Source organism: Haemaphysalis longicornis, unplaced genomic scaffold, assembly GCF_048455015.1.
Source record: "Haemaphysalis longicornis isolate Haplotype H1 unplaced genomic scaffold, Haemaphysalis longicornis Haplotype H1 scaffold_11, whole genome shotgun sequence".
Classification (NCBI taxonomy): domain Eukaryota; kingdom Metazoa; phylum Arthropoda; class Arachnida; order Ixodida; family Ixodidae; genus Haemaphysalis; species Haemaphysalis longicornis.
Genome location: NW_027526214.1, coordinates 85,931,966 through 85,937,082, shown reverse-complemented (window position 1 = coordinate 85,937,082; position 5,117 = coordinate 85,931,966). Strand labels below are relative to the sequence as shown.

General features: G+C 51.5%; 1 non-coding gene across 1 annotated transcript; it reads left to right on the top strand.

Moving 5' to 3' along the window:
- Positions 1 to 4,817: 4,817 nt before the first annotated feature.
- Trnat-agu (transfer RNA threonine (anticodon AGU)) lies at positions 4,818 to 4,890 on the top strand. The gene has a single exon. It is a non-coding gene; the product is annotated as a tRNA-Thr (tRNA).
- Positions 4,891 to 5,117: the final 227 nt, after the last annotated feature.

The window sequence follows — 5,117 nt, the reverse complement described above, 5'->3', positions numbered from 1 at the left end:
ATGGCTGATGTTTTCACCGGGTCACAAAGGACTCCCGGGGTGTTGATAACGAGTCCCATAAACTTAAGTTGCTCGTCACCGAAGCGGCAATTTTCGGGCTTCAGCGTTAACTCCGACGAGCGAATAGCCTCGAGTACAGACTCCAACCTTGAAAGGTGTCCATCGAGAGCCCAGGGCAGGTGTGCCCCGGGGCAGGTGTGCCACTTCAGGCCAGCTAGCACAGGGGTTATTACTATGAAACGTTATAAATGCACTCCTCTCGGTCTCTCTCGTCCACTTCAATTTGCCATAAGCCGGTCTTCAGATCCATCGATGAGAAGTACTTCGCGTGGCAGACGTGATCGAGGGCATCCTCGATCCCTGGCCGGATATACACGTCCTTTTTAGTGATTTTGTGCAGTCTGCGGTAGTCAACGCAGCACATTAAACTGCCATCTTTTTTCTTCACGAGTGCGACCGGCGCAGCCCACGCACATTTTGATGGCTGTATTATGTCGTCGCTGAGCATGTCGTCGACTTGAGTTCTAGTGGCTTCGCGCTCGGGTGACGAGACGCGGTACGGTGACTGTCGGGTAGGTCGGGCTCCATCTTCGGCTATTATCTGGTGCTTCGCCACAGGTGTCTGACGTAACTTTGAGTTCGACGAAAAACACTCGCTCTGGCGATGCATGACAGCCAAGAACTTGTTCCTTCCTTCTTGCATAGCGCCGGATTCACATCGAAGGGATGCAGAAACTTGAAGGTATCTTCGTGTGTGCATTCAAAGTCGGCGACTGCGATCACATCACTTGCTTGTTTGCATTTATTTGAGTGCCGCAATTGCTGCGCCCTTGTTTAAATGCTGGTACTCCTCGGTAAAATTGGTTACCAAAACGTGGGATTTGCGATGCTTAAACAGCGCCATGCCTCTTGCGACAGACACAACAAGGTCAAGAAGCAACCTTTGGTCCCTCTACACGATAGCGTCGACGTCAGGAGCAGCACCTTCACAGTAGACAGTGATTATCGAGCTTGAGCGGGGTGGCAGGGTAACATAATCATCGGCGATCCTTCCAGCATCACGCTGTTCGGGGTTCGGTTCCGGCGTCGTGGAGTGATCAGAGGAAACATTTATTGACTTGGTCTCAGATCAATTTTTACGCCGTTGTCCGTTAAAAAGTCCATTCTGAGAAGTACGTCGCGGGAGCAGTTAGACAAGATAACGAACGTGGCAGGGTACGTCGTGCCGTCTATGGTGACGCGGAATGTGCACGCTCCACTTGGCGTCAAGAGGTGGCCTCCTGTTGTGCGTATGTGCGGACTGTCCCATCTGGTCATAACGTTCTTCAGCTTAGACGCAAATGGTCCCTCAATTTCTCAGTAGTCGGATCTCGTGTCTACGAGGGCGATTACATCAAAGCCGTTGATGGACACGTTGAAGTCGGATGCCGCCTTCCTCGAGTTCCGGGTGCGTCGGGGCGTCGCATCTCGGCTTGGGCGTGTGGATGGTCGGACACTGTGCGTCGTCGTTGTCGCCGTCTTCTCAGCGGACGTCTCGGTATGGTCAAGTACGTGTTGTGCCGTGTAGCGGTCGTCATGATCGGGAATGTCGTCAGGGTTAGGTGGGGTCGTCGGGATGAGGGCATGTCGTGAATCAGTGTCTTCGGCGCGTCCTTGCGTCGTTGGAGGGTGTCTGGTTTTTTGCCGTAGAGCAACTTCATCTCCAGAAGTTGCTGCTTTTAGTTTCCCTCCCGTGGGCCGGGAAACGTTCAACGGGCGTAGTCAGCATTGCTAGGGCTGTTTGGCGATTAGTAAGGATAGGGCGAAGGCGAACGGTTGAAACGAGCTGGGCCACGGCTGGTTTCGGATAGGTACCCGTCGATCTCACGTGGTCGTTCGCTAGGGAGAGGGCGAGATGCATCCACGGAGAAACCATGCAGTCCGAGTCTCTTGGTTGGGCAGCGGCGGTAGATGTGGTCTCCCTCTCCGCAGTGGTAGCAGAAAGGACGATAATTGGGAGTTCTTAGGTACGTCTTCTTCGGCGTCTGGTTTTGGGCTACCCGGGTTAGGGGGGGTGACAGTGGGTGGCGGTACGACGGGGCATCCTGAAGATGTGTTGGAGCAGGGCGGGGTCGAGGAACAGCTGCCCAGTAGCTAATGGCCTCTGGCTCGCGAGGGGCTTCGGAAGGCATAAAAGTTCCCAAAGCCTGCTGTACTTTGCTGATCACGTCAGACAGGGAAGCGACTTGGAATTGTGGCGTCGTCGGGAAAAATTTCCGCAGTTCCTCGTTCACCACTGCACGGATGGTCTCGCGTAGTCAGTCGGACTTAATAGAGTCGGAAACAATCGTCTCCGAAACCAGCGAATTTTTTGGGCTGTCGTACTGCCTCGTTCGTTTTTCAAGCGTTTTATCCAACGCGGCCGCATCACGCGAAAATTCGGACACAGTCTTCGGGGGGTTTCGTGCAAGGCATGCGTAGAGCTCTTGCTTAACCCCTCGCATCAAAAACCTCATTTTTTTTCTTTAGTCATTTCTAGGCCTGCACGGCGAAAAAGTAGTTGAATCTCCTCAATGCACAGGAGAGTGCTCTTATTGAGATGCTGCGTGCGTGTCTGCAGAAGCTGCTCGGCCAGTTCCTTGCGTACAAGAGTCGAGAACAATTTCAAGAGCTCCGTCTTTTTTATCTCCAAGGTTGTCAGCGTACGTAAGTGGTTCTCGAACCAAATGCGTGCGGAGTCTTCGAGGTAGGAAAACACTTGCCTGAGTGTTTCCTTGTCATCCCATCGGTTAAACGTTTGGACTCTCTCGAGATGCTCCAACCATTCCTGGGGATCTCCAGTGGGTTACCCATGGAATGATGGTGGTCCCCAGGTTTGCTGCAGAACAACGGTGGTGCTTGGTCATAGTGGATGCGTTGTTCAAGGCGGTGGCGACGACGTCTTCTGTTTTCACTTTATCCGAAGCAGTCCAAAGTCCGGCTGAAGAACTTGTTGTCGGCGGCTGACACGAGTGGGGCTTGCTTCTCGGCTTGACGAGGGATTAGGGTGCATGTACCGAGCACCTCGACCAGATGCCACCAAGTCAGAGACGACGCAGTTGTATTCAAGGAAAACAAGTTTATTGGAGCGAACTTGTGCTCTCCTAAGAAGTAGCAGTCAACAAACTGACGTGCGTCGGCGAGCGTCGCAGTATCGAATACCCCGGCGTATGCTTTGCAGGCTTTTTTATATTTCGGCACGCGTGTTTCTCGAACCATCGATTCACATCTAGAACACTGTAGATCCAAGAAGATTATTCTAGCCTGTTCACGTTAGATCGGACTTGGCAGTCAAGAAGACCTCGGAAGCAAAGGGGAGGATGTAGTAGCTCAATATAAAGAATTTCGAGTCCGAGTGGCGCTGGCTACCACCCCCAAGTTCAGGAAACAAAAAACACCTGAACATAAATACCCCAGAAAGTGGAGGCTAAAGTAGCCCCGCCGGTAGCGTAGTGGTTATCACACCAGACCGGTATTCTGGAGGTCGTGGGTTCGTATCCCACCTGGCGGGCATTTTTTCTCCACTTTCTTATTTTCTAAATTCTTTATCTTGAGGTACTACATCTTGCCCTTTGCTTTCCGAGGTCTTCTTGACTGCCAATTCTTATTTCTGTCTTATTTTCAACGAGCCCCTCATTTCCTATTCATACTCGCCACATGCATAGCGAGGGCCTCTGTTCTGGCAGTCTTGGTGCCGTAAGGAGCTTAAGAGGGTTAAACGCTGGTCGACCACTCTCGACATGTCGTAGACGCTCGAGTCACGGCCCGGGGGTTAAAAAGAAGGTCCCCTTCACCCCGAGTAGTCCGAGTGGCGCTGGCTACCACCCCCAAGTGCAGGAAACAAAAAAACACCTGAGCATAAATACCCCAGAAAGTGGAGGCAAAAGTAGCCCAGCCGGAAGCGTAGTGGTTGTCACACCAGACCGGTATTCTGGAGGTCGTGGGCTCGGATCCCACATGGCGGACATTTTTTCTCCACTTTCTTATTTTCCAAATTCTTTATCTTGAGCTACTACATCGTCCCATTTGCTTTCCGAGGTCTTCATGACTGCCAATTCTTATTTCTGTCTTATTTTCAACGAGCCCCTCATTTCCTATTCTGATTCGCTACATGCATAGCGAGGGTCTCTGTTCTGGCAGTCTTGGTGCCATAAGGAGCTTACGAGGGTTCAAAGCTGGTCGCCCACTCTCGACATGTCGTAGACGATCGAGTCACGCCCCGGGGGTTAAAAAGAAGGTCCCCTTCACCCCGAGTAGTCCGACTGGCGCTGGCTACCATTCCCAAGCACAGGAAACAAAAAAACACCTGAATATAAATACCCCATAAAGTGGAGGCTAAAGTAGCCCCGCCAGTAGCGTAGTGGTTATCGCCCCAGACCGGTATTCTGGAGGTCGTGAGTTCGGAACCCACCTGGCGGGCATTTTTTATCCACTTTCGTATTTTCCAAATTCTTTTATCTTGAGCTACAACATCCTCCCCTTTGCTTTCCGAGGTCTTCTTGACTACCAATTCTTATTTCTGTCTTATTTTCAATGAGCCCCTCATTTCTATTCCGATTCGCTACATGCATAGCGAGGGCCTCTGTTCTTACAGTCTTGGTGCCATAAGGAGCATAACAGGGTTCAACGCTGGTCGACCACTCTCGACATGTCGTAGACGCTCGAGTAACGGCCCGGGGCTTAAAAATAAGGTCCCCTTCACCCCGAGTAGTCCGAGTTACGCTGCCTACAACCCCCAAGCGCAGGAAACAAAAAACACCTGAATATAAATACCCCAGAAAGTGGAGGCTAAAGTAGCCCCGCCAGTAGCATAGTGGTTATCGCCCCAGACCAGTATTCTGGAGGTCGTGGGTTCGGATCCCACCTGGCGGGCATTTTTTCTCCACTTTAGTATTTTCCAAATTCTTTATCTTGAGCTACTACATCCTACCCTTTGCTTTCCGAGGTCTTCTTGACTGCCAATTCTTATTTCTGTCTTATTTTCAACGAGACCCTCATTTCCTATTCTGATTCGCTACATGCATAGCGAGGGCCTCTGTTCTGGCAGTCTTGGTGCCATAAGGAGCATAAGAGGGTTCAACGCTGGTCGACTACTCTCG